The sequence below is a fragment of the Dendrobium catenatum genome, unplaced genomic scaffold, assembly GCF_001605985.2.
Source record: "Dendrobium catenatum unplaced genomic scaffold, ASM160598v2 fragScaff_scaffold_1163, whole genome shotgun sequence".
Lineage (NCBI taxonomy): Eukaryota > Viridiplantae > Streptophyta > Magnoliopsida > Asparagales > Orchidaceae > Dendrobium > Dendrobium catenatum.
In genome coordinates this window covers 51,339-75,074 of record NW_021319625.1, presented here as the reverse complement: position 1 = coordinate 75,074, position 23,736 = coordinate 51,339, and the positions used below count along the sequence as shown (strand labels likewise).

General features: G+C 35.5%; 1 pseudogene; it reads left to right on the top strand.

The window, feature by feature from the left end:
- Window positions 1-9,449: 9,449 nt before the first annotated feature.
- LOC110093935 lies at window positions 9,450-15,226 on the top strand (annotated as a pseudogene).
- Window positions 15,227-23,736: the final 8,510 nt, after the last annotated feature.

Here is a 23,736-nt window from a genome sequence, read left to right as displayed (position 1 = left end):
AATACCATTTTCAATTTAAACACATGATTTAAAAATTGTGAATTCTCAAATCTGGAGGATTGCTCAACATAAACATCCTATTTGATTATCCCATTTAGGAAAATACTCTTAATTTCCATTTGATATAATTTAAAACCCTTGAATCAAGCAAAGGCTAAAAGCACCCTTATGGCTTCTAATCTAACTATGGGGGCAAAGGTTTTCTGAAAATCTATTCTCTCAATTTGATTATACCCCTTAATTACAAGTCTGACCTTATTCCTCACTACTATTCCAAATTCATTCATCTTATTTTTAAAGACCCACTTTATTACAACCACACTTTGCTCTTTAGGTCTCTTGACTAATTCCCACAAATCATTCCTAACAAATTGGTTTAGCTCTTCTTGCATTGTTATGATCTAAAATTCATCTCCTAAGGCTTGATCAATATTGTCAGGTTCTATCATGGAATTAAATATAGAATGACTAACCTTCTTCTTAAGTCCATACCTAGTTCTTACACCTTCATATGGGTCTCCTAAGAACAACTCTATAGGATGAATAGAAGAATATATCCAATCTCTAGGAAATTGCTCTTGAGATTCTAATATATCTCTTATGGCAATGGTTTTTACCCTCTTCTACTAATAAGGTCCTCTTATTGAAGATTCTATAGGCTGCATATAGATAAATAACCTAAGAAGACACCTTCATCAGATTTGGGATAATTTTTTATAAGGGTAACTTTCCATTGATTAAGATAAAACATTTACATTCATAAACATGTAAGTGTGAAAGATTGGGTTTCCTATCCTTTAGGAGTTCATATGGTATTTTATTCAACTTAGATTTAATATTCAATGATTTAAAACATAGCAAACAGTGTTCAGAACTTCAGCCCAAAAATATATATAGGGTGAATATTCAGCTAGCATTGCCCTAACAGCTTCCACTAAGGTTCTATTTTTCCTGTCAGCTATTCTTTTCTGCTAGGGGGGTCCGAGGGACAGAGGTGTTGATATCCTTAATTAAATGAAATAATGATTTTACTTATTTTCATAGTTGACAGACATCACATAGGTAGTCCTTAGTGAAGTCTAACTTAGGTAAGCCTCTAACTAGATTTTTTTGAGTGATATTCCTAAAAGTTTTCATGCTAGCATGGCATAGTCTCCTATGTCATAGCCAAGATTCATCAATTATTATTTTCAAACATATGGAGTATGAATATTCTATATAATTCAAGTATAACATGTAAATATTATTCATATATTTTCCTTATAACATAACTTTATTATCTAAGCCAATCATACATTTTTCATAAAGAAAGTTTACATCAAATCCTTTGTCACATAGTTGATTAATACTTAATAAGTTATATTTTAAACCATCAACTAATAAAATATTTTCAATCATAAAATATTTAGTGTTTTCAATTGTACTTGATCTCACACCTTTCCTAGTGTTGTGTCTCCTAATGTCACTTTTCCTTCTGATCTAGCCTCTAATATGATGAATTACTTTATATCATCAGTCATATGCCTTGAGCAGCCATAATTCAGGTACCACATACGTTCACTAGGTATTTTATGAGAACACCCTGATAATGTCATTCAAAAGTTAGATTTGGGAACCCAAGTGAGTTTGGGTCGCCCCTTATACTTGAATGAATGAGATGTATGCATGTTATACTATGATGAATATAATTTAGGCCTCAACACTAAATGTGCCCTACGGTGAATAGTATAAGTGTGGGCTATGTGTCCTAATATGCCATAAGAGTAACACCTAACACTAGGGAATGGGTTTATTAGCCTATGTGGGTGATGGCGTCTCTTCCTAAGTTTATGTGATGCATACTGTGTTGAGGGGTTAGACCACTAAGCTATCAAAAGTGGTGGTTTATTATTCTCTAGTGCAGTAATTTTTGCTTATAAATATTCATTTGCATTTTTATAGATTGTCACTTCCAATTTTAATGCTTGCTCACTGCTATCTAATTGACATACAAGTTCTTCTAAATCCTTAAATGCTTTCTCTAGCTCAATATGTGATGCTTTTAAGGAATTATGTGCACCATATATATCAAACTCATCTAATAAAGTCATATGATCACTATCTAAAGTAGAGTGCTCTACAATTAAACTAACATGCTCTTTTTGCATGTAAAACATTCAATATTAAGACTAGCATGCATTTTTTTAAGCTTCTTATACAAATTATAATATTTTTAGAAATAATAAAAAATTCATCATAAGAGAGTTTACATACTTCATCTTGACCAGATTGATCAAAATTATTATTAGCCATTAGATATAAATTTGTTACCTCTTCCTTTGCTTCTTCTTCTGATGATTCTGAGGTAGAGTCAACCGAAAAAGCTTTTTGTGCCTTTTTCTTGGCCCTCATATATTTTGGCTTCTCTTCACCCTTCTCCTTATTTTGGCGACTCTTTAAGTTGGGGCAGTCAGCCTGAAGGTAAGTATTAGAAAAAACTTTAGTAGATTCTGGCCTTTACTTTTGCTCTAATTATTTTGATAACGCCTTTATTTTCTTTCCAAAAAGCTCTTGAACTAGCACATCATCAAGGCTATTTCTTAATCCTCATATATTGAAGAGTTATCAGTATCAGAATAATTTGCTTTTACTGATAAAGTTTCCTTCCTTTTCTTTTCTCCTGAATCATTTTACTTTTAACTCACTCCTTTCTCATAGGCAATGAGTGATCCAAACCAATTATAAATAGAGTAAACATTTAAATATTTTGATTCAGTAATTATAGTTATTTTTACATCATAAGAGTTAGGTAAACAACATTGAATTTTATTTACTTTTTTATCTCCACCTAGTGCATGCAAGTATATTACTATTTAGGTGAACCTAGTGTATATTTCAGATACAGTCTTGTTAGGTCTCATGTGAGAAAGTTCATAATCATACAAAAAAATATTTAGCCTAGACTGTTTAACTTTATTGGTTCCCTCATAGGTTATACACAATCTATCTCAAATCCCTTTCCTGATAGTGCATGTAGAAACTCGCATATAGTCTTCAGATTTTAAAACACAAAAGAAATAATTCAAACAATTAGCATTTAACTTTGCAAGTTCCCTATCCTTATTATTCCATTCATTAAAGGGAATATAAATTTTATCACCATTAATAATATGTGATAGAGATGAGTAACGAGTTTGTATCATATGCCAAATTTTATTGTTAATGGATTACAGAAATGTAGACATCCAAATTTTCTAGAAATTAAATGGGATGTTTTCAAATAAAGGTGGATGGGTTATTGAATAACCATCCACGGAGTTACAATTACCAAAGTGTGTCATTGATCATTTTTCTCAAAGTTTTCTAAAACACTATTTTCAGACCCTACTTTGATACCACTTGAAAGTTCGAGATGCGCCAAGAGGGGGAAGGGGAGTTGGTGCTTTTAAAAATAATCCTAAATAGGAGTACTATTTTTTATTAGTTTTTTAAACTTTTTAAAATAGGCAAATTAATTTCATAATGTGAAAGCTACAATTTTAACAAAAAATTTAGTGATGATGATGAAATTCTAAATAACACAACATAATATAGATATCAGAAATTCATCAAGCAATTATAACAAAAATGGACTTTAAAAAGTAAAATGCAAAAAATAAAATCATAAAGAACACACTTGATTTTATAATGGTTCAGTCAAACCATATCTTACGTCCACTCCCAAGAGTCATCCACTCCGAGTATTGCACTAACACAAAGTGGCTCTCCCTTTGCTCCCTTAGTAAGGCGGAGAAACCTTTACAAACTCTCTTCCACCAACCTGGTGTGACAGAGGACCTAAACTCCTTTCATAGGCAGAGAACCTTGACTCCTTTTTCTCCCTCTTGAAGAAGGCAGAGAACCTTGACTCCTTTTTCCCCCCCCTAGAGAAAGTAGAGAACCTAAAAGATGGACTAGAAACCTCTCTCCCTAAAGAGTCCCACAAGACTCACCAAGGTCATAGGAGGAGCAAGCGTGCAACTAGCTTGAAGCAACCATGTGATCCCCTCACACTACTTCTTCCTCACACCAAGCTCAACTTCTCCTTCCTCTCACAAATTCTATTTTTTTTTCAAAATTATTTCCTCCTTAAGTCACGTTCCTCTCTTCACTTCTCATAGAAAAGGTTAAAGAATTATAATAGGCTTTAATAAATCCTAAAAAATTAATTTGTTCATCTTTTGTTCGTCTTGTATGATCCAAGTTTGTACAGTATGATCAGTTCAAAACTAGTCTCGTCCAGTATGATGTAAACAGTCATTCAAACAAACTGTTCAATTTTTATGAATATATCATATAATGTGATACATAGATTGTTCAGTACAATATATTTAATTTCCTCTGTATGTACGGGATGATTCATGGGATGACAAAAATTCATCTATCATTTTAGGTAAATCATCAAGTATGATATTACTATCATATTGTATGATTAGGTCAAAAATTATGGTTTCATTTAGTATGAACTCTGGGATGACCAGAATTCATCTCTATCAATCTTTTTGTACGATTGACATCATACAATATGATCTATTATTATTAATGAAACCAAGATTTGATTGTCTAATTATAGGGGTTAATTTTAGCAAGATTTCAATTTTTTGTACAATACGATTAGTTCAAATTTTTTATTTCAAAATCTTAAATTAATCTAACAGCTAGGAATTTGATAATGAAATGAATCGTACAGTACTATATATATCATATAGGATGATTAATTTATATTACAAGAGATTTCAAGTACTCATTAAACCATTCCTTAAAATAACTGATCGTAAAGTATGATTTCTGTCGTACAATACAATTAGTTCAAAAAATTTTAATTTTAGAAAAAATTTCTCTCCCCCTGTGTGTGTGTATGGTCACCTAATTGCATACACTTTAATGTGGTCTGACTCAAGAAAAAAAATTAAAGAAAATAAAAAAACATACTCTTTTGACTTGACATCCTAATCTACCCAATCTTGAGTCTTTTGGTCTTATTGAGTATTTTACCTACAACTGTTAGTGAACAAACACAAATAATATCCAATATGTTTCATGAGAATGTACAATTCAATCAATAGAGTTTTTCATCATTAAAATCATAGTCTATGGATCATAAATAGAATTTACAAATTAGATAATGCTACTAAATGTCTTAGAAGAATCTAGTAAAAAGCATGCTAACTTAAAATTATATCATAAGTGCCACCACCCACAACAGCTGCAAAGCTAAAAGGAAATGATTCAACCATTCCTTAAATATATTGTATTTCACATAGGCTAATAATGGACAAGCACAATTACTTTTTATAAATCACTCTTACAGCTTCTTCATTTTCCTGACCGACTTCTTCTTTGATGCAACCTTCACTAGTGCCTTCATCCTCTTCACCTTCTCTGATGCCTTCACAAGGGTAACCTTCTTCACTGCCTTTGCCACCTATAAAAAGAATGATAATCATTGTTCATAAGATCCATGCAAAGCCAAGAATCATTCAAACTCTTCTTCACTAAAAGCTATATTGACTTCCGATTCGATAGGAGTAGAAGAAGCCAAGAAGCTCCTTTTAGTGACTCTTTTAGATATAATAAGCTCAAAAGCCTAACAATAATCCAAAACTTACTTAAGCTTTCAATGTAAGGACTAAAGAATCAATATGATATTGTCAGTCTAATATAATCAATAGAAATCAATATAGTTAATGACCAAATATTATTAATAAAATTCAAAATAGTCAATAATAAAAATAGAAAAATCATTACAATGAATCTTAAAATTAATAATTTATATAAAATTTAATAAATCACTAAAACAAGCATGCAAAAATTAATCATAAATCACTAAAGGGATCTATGTTATATATTCGTAAGCATCATATATTTTTGTATTATCAATGCATTTAATATTGTTAATGATATTAATGTATCTGTCCATGTCATCAGTACTATCAATATATGCATGCGTCAATGTATGATGTAGTAAGATAAGGCATTAAGGTTAATGTGATGATTTCAATACATTTTACCCCAACTGATTTCTAGTTGGTCATTAGTCACATCAATTATCACTTATCCAATTAATCAATTATCATCATAGGTGGTTTCATTAAATCAATAAAAATTTATCACTCTTAACCCATTGATGTAATTGGTCATCTAATATAAGCTACAACTGGGATAACATCACAAACCATCTTTTTAAAAAAGCTCTTGTCGGTCTACTCTCCTACGTAGGATATTATGGTTTAATACTCAACCCATTTTATAGTTTTAACAATCTACCTTTCTTGCTTATGCAAATACCACAATCAAAATACAGTAGGAAATAATCAATTTTGTTCATTACAAGAAAATTTATATAATTTTAAAAATCACTGAAAAGTAAAATGAGATTTGAGTTAGTTACAACAAATAGAAGAAATCTCTGAATAAAATTGATTGATGAAAAAGGCCTGAGCAACCTTCTCTCTCTTCCCTCTCTCTTTTTCGATAAGGCATGACACTAAAATTCAGATGTTTTTAATTTAATAAATCATTTTAAAAAAATTGGATTATTACAATAATGGTAATTGACCTATAACAAGTATGCATGTTATATACTTACATCAATAAATTTTGGTACTTATTTATTAAAATTTTAAATTCATCAAAATTATTCAATTTTGGACTCATTTCTACAAAACATTAAATACTCATAAAATTTTAATATGATAATGTTAATATGTATAGAATTACTAAAATAATAATATAGTAAAAGTAACATGGTGAAAGTTTATTAAATATTGATATATCATGACTTTTATGAGTTTTGACCAAATAAAAAATTAGGAATCATAGACAATGTAACAATAGTCTATCTTGAGATGAAAAACATTCATAATTGGCCGGATGAACAAAAACAAATCTAATAACCATAAAATCTCTTTCTTCTTTGCTTCCTCCTCTTCTAGCCACATGTAGTTTGAGAAAATGAGATAAATAAATTTTTTAAAGTTGGTTTAGATATTTATCAAAAAATATTTACTTAGTGATGCAACACTAAATTTTTAGCACTGCAATGCTACCAACATATATTTTCTTAATTTGGAATATAAAACTTACCACCGTGGCACCACAAAGAGAAGAACATTTACATATTAAATCATAGAGGAGAATATCATAAAAAATCATAAAACATAATAGCTTTTATAGCAATGCTAATGCTATAAATTTAATTTCTATACTCCAATTGTGTTAAGGGTTTTTTTAGCAAGAGTAAATTCCAACCTTTTTTATTTGTGCATTACATTTTGATTAATAAAAAAAATTTATTCATATTTATTAGGTAAACTTATTTCTTATAGATTGTAATAAATCAAATCATAAAAAATGGAGTAACGTGTTCTTACATTCCCCAAATTCCTTAAAACCCTACGAATGCTTAAATTAGATACAACTAACCTAAGATAATAATAAAAAATTTATTATTAAAAATTAAATCATCAAATCAAATCAAACAAAATGAAAAAAAATATATAATTTATGTTGCATGTAAGACATTTGAGGTGATAGAGAGATATAAGGTTTAGCATCCCGCTAGCATTGTACGGAGATCTAACACACATACAAATAAGAAAGAGGGATGCAAGAGTCAAAAGAAACACTAGAATTCTTATGTGAAAATTCTAAAAAATGAAATAATCATAAGGTTTTGCCAAGTTAAAATGATTCCACTTATGTTTGTTATTAGTAATAAAGGATTTCCTTCCTCGGGGAAAGCATTGGCACAATGTTGAAATATACATTATGTAAAGCATATTACATGATTAGAGTTGAAAGAATCCCATGGCATGAGAATTGTTCTCAAGAAAATATTGGCCTATTAATTTAGTTGTTAGGGTTGTGGTCAGGCGACAGTGGCCGGATGGACCATAATTTGACGACTGGGTTCAAATGGACTTTAGTAGGGTAATAGAGAGGGGCTTTAGTTGGGCAACCGAGGTCAAAGCAACCCTTTGGGTGATGGATGTAGGAGGGGCTGTAGTTAGTGGGCGATTATTGTCAGAGGGACTGTAGCAGGGTAATGAAAATCAAAGAGATAATAATAAGGAGACTAAGATCAAACGGATTTTTGTTGGGTGATTGAGTTCAGAGGGAAAGTAGTCGGCAAGCGATGAATGTTGAGGGACCGAAGTTGGAGGAAAATGATGTTAACAAGGATTATATTTAGGAAATGGAGTTTAGAGGGATCGTAGTTAGGGCGGTGGAGGTTAGATGGATTGTAGTTGAGCAACTGAGATTAGGGGAATCATTATAATGTGTCTGAGGCCGGAGGGACCGTAGTCATTCTACTATGGTTAAAGGGACTATAATCAGGCCACGATGGTAGGAGGGATTATAGTTGGTAGATGATGAAAGTTAGAGGAATCATAATTGGGCGATTAAGGTCGATGGGATCATTATCATACAATTATGGGGGATCATAGTTAATGGGTGACAGTGGTTAGAGGGATTGCAATCACTAGGTGACAATGGTTATAGGGACCGTAGTTAGGCTATGGTAGTCAGAGAGACTGTAGTCGGTGGGTGATAGAGGTTGGAGGGTTGTAGCTAGATGATTAAGGTCAATGGATTGTCATCAGGTGGAAAAGGTCAAAGGGGCTATAATCGGTAGGTGATAGTGGTGGTGCGAAGACTTAACAATGGAAGACAGAAGGGGGTACAACGACAATGGTTGGGTGGATGTCTAGTAGGGATGACAGTGTGGCAAGGGTTCGCCAGTAGTGGTGCCTAGGCGGAGCTTCAAGTCTCTTCAAGCCTATAAGCTCTCTTAAGTCTTTAAACATGATCCAATCCTCCCAAGTCCCCTTCATTAAGAGATTGGGGTATATTTATAGATTTTTAGAGTGATCTGCTTTATAATATGGAGAAGATTTATGAAAAATTTAGAATGCCCCATAATATGACCCAAAATGATTCTCTTGATCATAATCTTTATTCAAAATTTAAGAACTTTATTGATATCATAATTAAGCAATCTTAGGCCCATTGGTTTCTTATTGTCGAGTTGCTCTATTCGACTAGAAGCATGACATATTCATATATCATTTGATCATCCAATTAATATTTTGGAGCTTCCAAATATGCTTTGACCCTTTAATTTGGCCTATTTGGGCTCATATTACATTGATTATCTTGCCAAGACGTTCAATTTGATTATAAGTTTGTTGCAATTTGAATTCAGATAAAATTTAATTTTGAAATATTTTAATTTGAATACGCCTCAAGATGCATATTTGATAAGGATATTTTGTGGAAACATATTAATTTGATATGAGATAAATTTGATTTCAAGCCAGATAAATTGGAATGGTGCCAATTTGCATGTGAGTAATCTTCATAGTTAACACAAACTTACCTATAAATCGGGCTCATTTTCCTTCTCTTGCTCCTAGTTCTCCACTCGATTCACCCTCTTCCCCATGTGAAAGTACTCTTCATAAACTCAGTAGCTAATCACATATCATCATGCTTCCACTTCTAATGCCATGGCGGCCGCATCTGCAACCACTAACACATCCGTAGCAACTACTCATCACTATTTCTGACATCAAAATCCCTCCTTTCATTATTTCTCCACCAACCCATGCTCTTCCCATCCCTCCATTACCCTAGGCACCACTGAAGTTGCCGATCCTACCCTCGTCTTCTGCTCCATGAAATTCTATGCTTCTGCCACCATTGCCAACCTCGGCCCCGGCTTTGACTTCCTAGGCTACGTCGTCGATGGGCTTGGCAATACCATAACCCTTTTTATCGACCCCTCCATACCCCCCGACACCCTCTCAATCTCCTCTATCACCTCCAACAACCCCTCCACCGCCATTTTTAAACTCACCTAAAATCTTGACTCCAACTGCACCGGGAACGCCGCTACCGCCACAATGCGCATGCTCGATGATATGGAGCATTTTTTTCTACTGTGCTGGAGGAACATTTTATCACGCACATGAGTAGTTAGTTAGAATATACTCCATTAATTTTCTACTTTTAGACCATTAGTACACATGTTCACTTTTCTTTTAGTTAGCTTCTTTAGTATAGCAAAAGAAGAGAGTAGTATACTTATGAGCAGGGAGGAAAAGAACTATTCTTAATTTTTACAGATTATATGACTAGGTTACTGCTCTATTGTCTTCTTTGTTGTTGCTAGTAATCCATTTGTGCAGGGACCTACATCAATTCTGGTATCATAGCCAAATGGCCGAAGGCAGCAAACAAGTGGCTTCAGGTGGAGAAGAAGCCTTGAAGCCCTTTGGGCTGAACACTCCAATATGGTAAAGCACACAGAACAACTTACGACATATTTCTCCCGATTCTCTTAGGAAGTGCGCCGTGACCCAAGGGATATCTGTGCTCGAAACCTAGAATCGAGAGTGGGTTTGCCAGCAACCATATTGATGATTCATAGAAGGTTTGGGAAAAGAAGGAATCCACGACATACTATTCCAGGGACGATCACGTTCGAATCAGATGAGGGGTTGGAAAAATTTAGAGTCCTAGACTTGTCCAATTCATATGGGGAAATAGAAATCAATCGCCAGAGGAGACCGAAGGAGCTAGACCAACATAATGGTGAGTTCAGAATCAAAATGAACATCCATTTTTGACATCAAATTGCACATCGAAGATTATCTTGACTGGAAATGATCGATGGAGGCTTTCTTTGAGTACATGGAGATAGAGCCGGAGAAGCAGGTGAAGTATGTTGCATGCCAACTCAAAGGGGGAGCGTTGCAGTTACTACAATCCCGACATTGAGAAGGTCGAGGCCCAGTGCGTAATTGGCTATAGATGAAGAAGCTTCTCCGGGGTCACTTTCTACTAACGGATTATGAAAAAATGCTCTATATGCAATATCAACACTGCATTCAAGGAAATTGTTCTGTCAATGATTATACCATTGAGTTTTATAGGCTAAGTGCCATGAACAACCTGAACGAATCAGAAAATCAGTTGGTGGCTAATTATGTTGGAGGTCTAAAGGGTGCAATACAAGAAAAGCTTGAGTTGAACACTGTGTGGTCACTTTCCCAGGCAGTAAATTATGCGCTTAAGGTTGAGATACAACTGACGAGGCATGGTAGGAACAACCAAGGACAAAGGTTAGTAGACCATCGACACAAACCAAATTAGTAGTTTTAAAACTACTCCATTTAATATAGTGCAGTCCACTCAACCTAGAAACCTAACTCCATCCATTGCACACAACAAGGCTGAAGAAGTAAAAATAATTCAGAAATTTAAGGGGCCATCCAAAGACAATCCTTATGCAAAGCCTATCACCATCAAATGCTTTAGGTGTTTCCAACAAGGGCATAAGCCAAATGAGTGTCCAACAAGGGGCCAACTGCAGTTATTAGAAGTTGAGAATGAAGGAGATGTGGAAAATGTTGAAGACGACTAGGAAGCTCCTATTGAAGAAGTGGAAGGAGATGAAGATGATCCGCTTATGTGTGTGCTATAAAAACTCCTTCTAGCCCCCAGACAACCAAGCAACGCACAAAGAAATGCACTGTATAAGACCAAATGCACCATTAATGATAAGGTTTGTATCCTTTTGATTGATAGTAGATGCACGAAGAATGTAATAGCGAAGACGGTGTCACAAGCCCTTCAACTCAAAATGATGAAGAGTTCCAATCCCTATAAAATCAGTTGGGTAAAAAGAGGGATGGAAATGTCAGTTACAGACATGTGTAGCGTCTCGTTCTTTATTGGAAAACACTATGAAAGTGAAGTCTTGTGTGATGTGATAGATATGGATGTGTGTCATATCATTTTGGGGCATCCATGGAAATTTGATGTAGGCTCTCTGTACGACAGCCGGATAGATACTTACACTTTTGAATGGAAGGGAAGGAAGCTCTGATTAGTGCCAGATCCCCCAAACAAGGAGTTGAGCCATTCTCTGGACAAAGCTTCTATGTTTATTATGCCTGCATGGGAACTCTCTGTTAAATTCTTGGAAGGAATCTTCCTATATGGTGACACTCATTGTTAAAGAACAAACCATTGTAGTAGACCACCCAACAGTACTGGGTGAAGTAAATCACTTACTCCAACAGTTTACAGACATATTCCCCAATGAATTACCCGTCGAGTTACTGCCACTCAGAACAATCCAACATCAAATTGATTTAAATCCTGGTGATACCTTGCATAATATTCCACACTACAAGATGAGCGCCACCGAACACAGAATCCTACAACAACTAGCAGATGAGTTGCTAGACAAGCAGCTCATTCAACACAGTTTAAGTCCTTGTGTGATACCCACTCCACTAGTACAAAAAAAAGGGAGCTGGAGGATGTGCATTGACACCAGGGACGTTAATAAAATCACTGTTAAATTCAGATTTTCCATGCCGAGGATGGACGAGATGCTAGAAAGGTTGGTTGGGTTGCAAGTATTATCCAAGTTGGACTTTCACAGCGGATACCACCAAATACAGATACGACCAGGAGAAGAATGGAAAACAACATTTAAGACTTGCGAGGGGCTATGTGAATGGCGAGTCATGTCATTTGGTTTGTGTAATGCACCTTCTAATTTCATATAATTGATGAACCAAGTCTTAAAACCTTTCTTGAACAGATGTTGTGTAGCATACTTTGACAACATCTTGGTATTCAGCAAGAATTGGGCTGAGCACTTTGACCATCTGAAAGACATTTTCAAAGCTTTAAGGTAGAACAAACTTTACTTATATGTCTCCAAGTGTGAATTTGCTAGCAACATGGTCTCATTCATGGGCTTCAGGATTTCGGCAGCTCGTGTCAGCGCTGACCCACAGAAGGTGGCAGCGATTGTCAATTGGCCTACTCCCAAGTCTTTTTCAGATATAAGAAGTTTCCACAGTTTGGCAAACTTTTACATGAGGTTCATTAAGGGATTCAACATTATTTTGCCCCCGATAATAGATATCCTAAAGCAAAAGCACTTCCAATGGAATACAGAACAATATAGGAACTTCGAAACCATCAAGGAGGCTCTATCCTTCACCCTAGTATTGTCATTGCCTGATTTTGACAAGCCCTTTTATGTAGAAATACATGGCGGAGGGCTATCAGCTCATGCGGGGAGGGAGAAGACCATTTCACAAATGCTGACCAAATTTTTTTGGCCTCATTTAAGGAAAGATGCTAAAAAATTTGTAGAAAGATGTTTGGTATGTCAAAATTATAAAGTAGGTGGATAGAATACTGGGCTATACCAACCCTTGCTTGTACCCGAATCCATTTGGGAGGATTTGAGCCTAGACTTTGTCCTTGGGTTACCATGCACCAAACATTGGAATGATTCGATCATGGTCATGGTGGACAGATTTTCTAAAATGATGCACTTTATTGCTTGCAAGAAGACTTTTGATGCCTTGAACGTAGCTAAATTATTCTTTAGAGAAATCGTACGTTTACACGACATACAGCGTAGCCTAACCTCCTATAGAGATGTCAAATTTATTAGTCACTTTTGGAGAGAATTGTGGAAGCATTTGAGCACTCAACTCCAACTCAGTTCACCATACCATCCAGAAACCAACGACCAAAAAGAGGTGGTGAATCACATGTTGGAAAATCTTATGCGATGCCTCGTTCAAGACAATCCAAAACTATGGGACGAGGTCCTTGTTCAAGCATAGTTCACATTTAATTCAATGCCAAATCGCTTTACTGGTATGTGCCCATTTAGTATTGTATATACTAAAATGCCCAACTCTACCGTTGATATTGTAGTAATTCTGAAATGCAAAAGCCAAATTGCATCGGCATGGGTCGACCAATTTTTTGAAATGTTATCAAAGGTCCGCCATAAGCTACTAGATTCAAACACCAAATACAAGCTGGAGGCGGATGTGCTTCGGCAAAAGAATGTTTTTAAGCCTGGCGATCTAGTCATGGTTCGAATGAAGAAGCAGCATTTTCCAATGGGGACGTACTCCAAGCTAAGCAGGCGGAAATTCGGCCCGTTCCCAGTCATCCAGTGCATTAATATGCTATCGAACTTCCTGCTGAATTTAACACTCTATCAATATCGACCTCCTGATGGTAGTCTCACAAAGCTAGAAGATCTACACACTAGCTCTTTTTGTGGAAGGGGCGTATGATGCAGAGCATCTTTGCTCTACTATGCTGGAGGAACATTTTATCATGCACGTGAGTAGTCAGTTAGAATATACTCTATTACTTCTATACTTTTAGACTGTTAGTACACATGTCCACTTTTCTTTCAATTAACTTCTTTAGTATAGCAAAAAAAAAAAAAATATATATATATATACTTACGTGCAAGTAGGAGAAGAACTGTTCTTAGTTTTTACAGATTATACAAGGGTTACTGTTCTATTGTCCATTTGTGCAGAACCTACATCACTCGACATCCGCTCCCTTGGTCTCTCTCTCCACCTGCATAAGGGCTTTCCCCTCGGCAGCAGCCTTGGCTCCAGCGCCGCCAGTTCCGCCGCTGCCGCCGTCGCTGTTAACGCACTCTTCGAAGGCCACCTTCCCCCTACAGATATCGTCCTTGCTGGGCTCGAATCCGAGGAGAAGGTCAGTGGATACCATGCAGACAATGTCGCCCCATCGTTCATGGGCGGGTTTGTTCTGATCCAGAGCTACGAACCGCTGGATTTAATTAGATTAAAGTTCCCCAAAGATAAAGAGTTGTTCTTTGTTCTTGTAAGCCCTGAATTCGAAGCACGAAGCACCAACGAAGAAGATGAGGGCGGCATTGCAATGTGAGTGTTTTGGGATCGGCATTGTCATCCGTTGGAATTGTGGAGCCAAAGAGGGCTCCTTTAATTCCTGGTATGATTGATGTGAAGAAGGCAGCAATGGATGCTGATGCCTTTGGGTGCACTATAAGTGGGGCTGGGCCTACTGTGGTGGCTGTTGTTGATGACGAAGAGAACGGGAAGGAGGTTGGGAAGATGATGGTGGATGCATTCTTCATTGGAGGGGGTTTGAAGGCTGTTGCGGTGGCGGAGAGGCTTGATAGAGTAGGGGCAAGGGTAATCGATAGCTTTGCAGATTAAAGATAAGGTATCATACTGTTTTTGAAACTGTGATTTTGAGCTTTGCTGGAATTCAATTTGAATCTGTTTTGTTTCTTGAAAGAGCTTCATCTGTGTTGGAATTGTTGTTTCAAAAGCTTATTAATAATTATTTGCTCATATTTGCTTAAGTCTCAGCCTTCTTTGGCAGTTGGATGTCTTAAAAGTCTTGAATTTTTAATGCATTATAAAAGAGAATTCACAAAACATGTAAAAATCACAAGACAAACTATTTTATCTCATCTGCAAATTTCTTTGACCCATTATATTTGTTAGACTTTTTTTTTTTTTGTAAGGGTTTAGATTTAGGCTTCATTTGGGATGGCTTTCTTACTTCTTCTTAAATAAGCTTTCTAATATAAAATTTTAATTTTTAAACTAGAAAGCTATTTTAAAAAGCAATAAAAAAGTCATCCCAAACGAAGCCTTATTCATAATTTATTCATTTTCTTTGAACTATGATGTTTAATTTCCATCCAAGCAATCAAGCATTATCGAAGGGAGTGATAGTGTGGTCAGCTTTGCATTTCTTTGCCTTCATTTATCTGCTACATGTCTTGATCTCCTCAGTTTTTGAATGTAGAATATATGATCTCTATGTTATACTTGAACGCAGGAAAAAAATCACATGAAATCAAATTTTGACTTTTTCTTGTCATATAGATACACCAATGAACCTTTTTTAAGGTGTAGAAGCAGTTCTTTATTGCCTATTTTTATAAGCTAATTTTTTTTTTTTCATTTTTTTGCTAAATAATTGGAAGATGTTTACTGTCTTTGAGTTGTAAAAGAATCTTGATATTTATGGAGTGTATTATCTTCTGTTAATTGCGAGATGTTTAAGTGAAGATTTCTATTTTTAATTTTTGTAATTCAAACCAATATGCTAATTCTATAATATATTCTCTTAATTGAAGATATTCTCCCTTTTTTCATATTTTACCTCTTATATTTGACTATATATGGACGTTACTACTATAATGAAATATATAAATTTAATATTTAATTACTATAACATGTTCTTAGAGTTCTATTAGAGCTTAGCGGTTGATCGTCTACTCCTTTCTTATCTCACAAGTAGCACGTTACACTTGTTCACTTGCTCATATGCTACACTCACCTGCCTTTTCATGTGCTATGCTCGCATGCTTTGCTCACTAACCTTCACTCATAGCCTCCCATACACTGTAGCATTCTTGCTTGTATTCTCATTCCAAGTACTCCCACATATGCATGTGCTTGCTAAATGATCTCATATGATGATTGTTACTTTGCAACCTCGTATGAAGGTAGCTTCTCAATCCACGATCAATTAATTCATCATAGTTTTCTTCTTTTCTTGATAGTGTTGTTGATGACTTCGTCGAATCCTATCAAAAAACAAAACCTTCATATATTGATACCATAACGATGACACTAGCCTTCTCTTATAGTGTTGAACATTTTGTTTCCTTAATAGATCTCATTAGAAACTTTGTCATTTGGACTCTTCAGCTTGCGAACCAATTGACACAACCAAATATACAAAATGGAGAGTCTTTGACCATACAGTTCTCATTTAAATGTTCAATTGTCTTGAACCTAAGTTTGCTTCTATAGTCATGTTTTAAGAGCCTACCAAAGTGATTTGACACTTTCTTTTTGCATTATCTACTTTGAATTTTTTTTTTCAATAGGACGAAAAATCTATTTATGATTATTATAGTAGTACATTGAAAGACAAGTGAGATGAAGATGTTTAATATCTCCCATTTACCACAATTCCCACAAATTGACAAAAAAAAAAGAAGAAGGAAATTCTTATTGCAAAATTTCTTATTGTTCTTCACCCATCTCTTTAGCATGCTCAAGATAATTTAATAGCTAACTTTGATGTTACCAATGCCTCCATGACTCTTTCATGCATTATGTGTCTTTGAGCTTATTGCTCCATCTTCTTCTATTCAATAATAGTCCGCTTTTGTTGTTAGTACAAATGGTGATGTGGGTAATGTTGTTCATGTTGGTATGGAGGTGGATTGATAGGAACATCAGATAATGGAAAGTATATCAAAGATGCGGCCGACGATCTATGACCACGATCGCGCCGATATATTTTTTAGTCTCATATGTATTTGTTTCAGTTGCATTTCCCTTTTTACCCTTACTTAAGGGTTTTGTCATGTGTAAGCCCTAAGGGCTATGTCATCTTTTATTTTCCCTTTCATTGTATGAGGCTATATATAGCCCTCTTATGTTTCTTTTGGAGGTAATGAATGAATTATAATCAAATTTCTGCACATTGAATTCTTGTGAGAGCTTGAGAGCCTCTAGAGAGAAATCCCTTGGAGAGGGAAGCGGATCACCCACCAACTTTGGAAGAGTCCGAGTTCGTGGTTAGTTTCTTCTTATTTCTTCCTCCTCTTTTTCCCTCCCTGGGTTCCACCTCACGGTCCATCCAAATCCCCAAACAGCCGGCCAACCATAGGACCCCTTCTCCTTTGGCTAACACCCCAAGCTCCCCACCTCCCAACCAACCACATCTCCCCTCACCCAAAACCGGTGGCCCATCCAACCCTAGCCGCCGGCCCCCCATTTGGATTTCCCCATCAATGCTTGTAATTAAAGCCTTCCTAATTTGGTCGTTATATTTTAGGTAACTCAATTAATTCACAATTCAAATCTATTTGAATTTGAATTTGTTTCCTAAAATACAATGTTCTATTTTAGGAAAGTTTTCAAGCCCCACCATATTTGAATTTTAAATTAAATTGGAATGAGATCTGTCCTTCCTAATTTAATATTCTAAATCAAGAAAGCTTGATTTCTTTCCCCAAGCCTTCCTCTCTCTCTCTCTCTCTCTCTCTCTCTCTCTCTCTCTCTCTCTCTCTCTCTCTCTATGCCCCCACCCCCTGTCCCCATCCATTAAATCCTTTCCAATATCAAGCATCTTACTTGGGAAAGATTTCAACTTCTCCCTCTCTCTTACCTGCCCCCTCTCTCTCACCTATTTCCCTTTTAATCCTTTCCAAACTTAAAGGGTTAATTAGGGAAACAATTTCCCAATCTTCCTCCATCTTCCCTCCTTAAAATCAGAACCATTTTTCTCTCCACCTCCCTCTCTAACCTAGCTATTTTCCCTACCCATATTACCTTTAAAATCTAACCCAAAATCTCCCCAAGTTCCTTACCTTGGCTGGCCACCCTTCCACATCTCCCCCTATTTGGATTCTTGAGAGAATCTTCTTTCTCTCAAGAAAAATCTACTAGTACAGCAAAGGGGGACATCTTCTACAATGCTTCAATACTACGAAAAAATGGCTGATCCTGATCTTCACCCGACTTCGCCTACAACGAACAAGGCTTCGTCGACATCCTCCGATCGCCTTTCTTCGACGTCAATCCAGAAGTAGACAATTCTGCCGAGTACTTGGAGCATATCATCTTCACATTGTCTGAAGCCATCGAAGAGCGGCTTTCCACCGTTCAGTGGAAAATCACCACCGAGCCACGACGAGGGTGAACTTTTCCTCCTCTTCAATTTTCTCCCTAATCTTTTTCTCTTTTAGGTGGTGAATCAAGCACAAGGAATTGTGAAAAGCTATCTGCCAATATTTAGTAAACGTAGGGCATGAGTTTTGATTTTATATGCATAAAATCTCATTGTTAACTTAGGGATGCTATTGAACATTCTCTAAATTTGTATATGTTGAAATTCTAATTGTTTTGGTGATTTTAACTATTAGCATGTGATTTGGCCTAAGCGGAGCAACCCCTCTTTTGTATTCTATTATGGTTAAGTGACTAACGTTTTAATTCTTATTGCTCTTACTAAAAAAACGTGGAAATTCTTATCACATTCATTTAAATCAAGCCTAGTCCTACATCATGGACATAGCTCTAACCAAACTCCTTTACATTACAACTTTCCAACAATAAACAACAACAACATCAACAACAACAACAACAACAACATCAACCCTTTATCCCAACAACAACAACAACAACAACAACTTTCCAACATTGTCAAAAAATTAATCAATCATTCAACATTGTTGGGAAAAAATTGGCTATCTTCCAGATGCTCAATTTGTCACCATTATTACCTTTAAGTCTATTGGTAATCATTTTTTAGCTATCTCCTTCTCTTAAGAAGAACATGTTCACCTACTGCGACACTCCAATTGACTACCATTACTTATCATGTAGTGTACACCTCTGGTTCGACTGTAGTTGCTCATTCTACTATTTCTCGAGTTTTAGATTCTAGTGCCTCTTCCTATATGATAGGTAACCCACAATTTTTTTTTTTTTTTGGTTTTACCATACAAGCTCTCCTTCTCCTATTTTTGGGAAATGATCTATCTCTTGTCATTAACTATTGGCAATATCTTATGTGTCCCCTATTTCTAGTTATCTATGAATTGTCTTGCGAAATCCCATGAATGCTTAATTCTTTCTCCCTTCATTCCATTTTTTAGGATCTCAACATAAATAAAATAATTAGTAGCAGTGTTGAAGTTAGAGGTATTTAGTACCTCTATGAAGCTACATCCATCCACTTTTTCATTGGCATTGTCATCTTGATCACCCACCTCCTCACCATCTTTGAGGCTTTGCTCGTATTCCTTTTTTTTGTTATACTTTAATCTATTAGATTTGACATATATTAAGAAAGTTAGAGGTAGACCTAAAATGACTTTATTAGTCAGTATTAGAAATGATTTTTTTAAATTAAATTTAAATGATCCATCTACCGATCACCTTTATGTATCTGCATGCCCCTACTATCCTTCTGTGTCCTTTAATACAAAATTTTCCTCAATTATTTTAATTCTATCACATGTCATGATGCCCTTTTCTTCTCAACTATAGGTTTATACTCATCAGCTTTGCCTTGCTCTTTTTAGATGCATCTCCTTTCATGTCGTCTATTGTAATTGAGCATGTATCTAAGCCTGCAATGTAAGATTTCCATCTTTCAATTGCTTTTCAAAAAGATATGCGATATACTAACCACCCAATATGGCTCTTACATTCTTTGATCATTTATCATCTTTTTTTTTTTTCTTCATTTTGTCATGTACTATGTTGCTACTTTTCTCAAGAAGCAGTATTTGATCCTAGTTGAAAATGAGTAATGAATATTGAAAAGTGAGCTTCCTTGAAAAGTGAGGTTCCTTGATTGTTTTAAAACCTATTTTATGATTAAGGGTTTTCATGATTAAATCCATCCCAATATCACTATTAATTGAGACAAAACTCAATTATGGGTTATAGGATACTCAGTTTTATCTTATCGACTATTTTGAGACTATCCACAATTGATTGGCTAAATTTTGTGATACTTATTCGTTATGTGGTCATTAATCAAAGATAAACTTTACTTCAAATTGATGTGGACAATGCTTTTCTTTTTGGAGAACTATCAAAAGCAATTTATATGGAGCAACCTCTTGGATATGTTGCTCAAGGGAAAACAAAATCAATAGGCTTTAGAAAGCCATATATGATTTATTAAATAGATGTACCAAGGACATGCAAAATAGTTATTTTTATATAAATTTTACAATCGTATCATAGGAGTTTATGATATTGTGCAATTTTGACGAGGGCCAATAAGTCATGGGAATAAAGGGGTAAAGCAACAAGAGCAAGTAATAGTTTCAATGGTTTTTTCACTACAGTGAATTATAAAATAAATGAATTGAAAAGACGAGGTGAGAGAAGCTCCGTTTTTTCTGCTTGAAGGCGATTTTTGAATTCTCTGTTCGCACGTTTCCAGCACCGCTCCGATGACGTCGGAGGGTCGCCGGCCTCCTCCTGCTGGTGCTCTTTCAACATTTGCCCTCCTCCCCATTCATCCCAGAACTTTTCTCGGCTAGCTGCAGGTTCATCTCCTCCTGCATTTGGAGGTTCTGATTGTGACCAACAGGTGAAAATGAGGTTTAAGAAAGATCGTCTACTGGTTATAAATGAAGGCGGTTTATTGATTCAAAAAAAAAAAAAAAAAAAAAAAAAAACAATTTTACGTTTTAGGGAAAGGCAAAAATGTTTTGATTGAAAAATAAACAAGATAAATTCTAATGGTATCCGAGAATCTAATCGTGATGTTCATTCTAATTTTGGTATCTATTCTTCTATTGGAAATGTTATTTCAAATTCCTGTGGTAATGTGGCTGCTGCATTAGAAGATTCGAAGAACTTTGAATTGAATCATGTTAAGGATAACGTTAAGATCCAGGTTGTTGATGTTTTGGCAGGAAATGATGTATCTGTTGGTACTAATATGCAAAGGAATACAAGCTTAATAAATCAAATTCTGATCTGGTTACTGTTCGTGAATGTGGATCAAGGGAGCTGGGTAATTGTAATTTACAAACCAATTGTCTGGATGTTCCTAAACCGGAATCAAATAAGGTATTAAATAATGCTTGGAGCAAAAAATCTAACATTAAAGTAGCAGATCTGAATTTTGATGAAGGCTTTATTGAAAATAACTCGGTAGTAAAGTTGCATACTGGTAATGAGCTGGAAAAATCAAACAAATTGTAGAATCTCTTGTAATCAAAATCTTTGGTGATAACATACCCTTTCATATCATGAGTATAGAGTTGAGGAGGCAATGGGGTATATTTGAAAATTTTCATTTAACCTTACTAGGTATGGGATGGGTTATTTGTGCTTTTAATGAACCCGAACCTTTGGAGAAAGTTTTAACTATTGGACCTTGGTATGTTAATGGAAATATTGTTGGAATGGATAGATGGTCACCAGCATTTTCGTCTACTTCTTTCAAAGGCCTGACTGCTCCTATATGGATCCGAATGCCTAACCTCCCGCTACAATGTTGGGATGAGATTAATATTTGTAGGATTGCATCCATGGTGGGCACTCCTTATCTGATTGACGGAAATATGTTCCAATGGAGTAGGAGAGAATTTGCAAGGGTTTGTGTGCGAGTTAAACATGATGAAAACTTACCATTGGGAGTATGGGTTGAAGGCAATTGGGTAAATTCTACCAAAACATTGAGTATGAAAGATTACCTACTTTCTGTTTTAGTTGTGGAAAGATAGGACATTTGAATGATAATTGTTTGAAAAATGATTTAGTACCTTACCAAGCTCCGGTTCACAAAGAAAATCAATCTAACAAGGGGAATTCTGAAGAGTATGTTAAAGAATCTGATGCTGATACGAAAATGGAAGTTGCTGCTGATGCTATTGGAGACGGGTATGGACCTTGGGTCCATGTTGATTACAGGAAGAAAAGATTTAAAAATACAATCCCCAAATTTAAAGGACAACAGTCAAATAAGGAAACTGTTGTTAAATAAGTTGAAGGCATAATGAAACCTGTTGCTGAAAAGATCACAGATGTTGCTGTAAAGTCCAATGCTGATACAACGGTGGATAATCCTGGAACTGCTGAGAAGGAACTAGTTGCTAGAAAGAATACTGATGCCGCTGAACAGAACCTAACTGATCCTGTGAAGGAGAATTTTGAACTAATACTCAAAGATCTGGGAACAAATACTGAAGACATGAGTGGAGTGGTTGTCACAGAGGGAGTGGTGTTCCAAAACAATGTGGATCTTCAAATGGCTGCAGGATCTGTAATTGGTAAGCCATCAAAATATGTTGGAGTTTTTATTAATAATAATAAATTTGATGTATTAAATGCTATTGCTGAGGAAAGGGAGATTGTTGAGGTGGGTATGTCTCCTGGTAATTCTGTTATAAAGGAAGATAAATGTTGTGATGACATTTTGAATCTAGCAATTGGATTGAATGGTGAGCTGAATATTAATGAAGGTTGTTCTTCTAATATTAAGAAGAAAGGTGTAAAACAGCTAAAAGGATTGGACCAATCAAACTGGTTACTATAAGTAGAAGGATGGATGGTGATCTAAGGGAGAAAGTGGGGAACTCTTCCCCTCTTATCCAATAATGGGTTCCATAGTTTTTTGGAATTGTAGAGGAGCTAGGAAAAGGAAGGCTTCTCTATACCTCAAGGAGGTTGTGAAGGATCATAATTTCTTTTTTGTGGGGTTGTTAAAATCCAAGTTGACATCCATTGAAAGTAAGGATATAAGTACTTTGATTGGCACTGGGTGGGACTTTTTCCAAGTCCCTTCAGAATGGTTATCTAGAGGTATTGTGGTGATCTGGAAAAATAATATAGCTTCCTTCAGTGTGTTGGAATGTTCTTCTCAGTTTGTAATTGGTGAGTTGGATGTTCCTAATAAAGGTAGATGGAGGGTAGCTACCATTTATGGAAGTAAATATGTTTATAAAAGAAGAACTCTTTGGGAGAAATTGAAAACATACTCTGGTACTTATTTGCCTATGGTGATAGGTGGGGACTTCAACTGTTTACTTTTTAAGGAGGATAAGATGGGTGGAAGAAGATTTATTTTTTCCATGGGTCCTAAAGAAATGAAATCATTCGTGGCTTGCAATGACCTTCATGAGGTTGATTTTGTTGGACCGAAATTTACATGGTGTAATAACAAATCTGGTGTTGATAGGATCCTGGAAAGGTTGGACAGATGCTTTGTGAACTCGCTGGCATTAAATTTGTCTCTTCGTTTGGTGGTTAGGCACCTACCAAGAGTGGCATCGAATCATTGTCCTATTGTGTTGAATCTTTTTGAAGT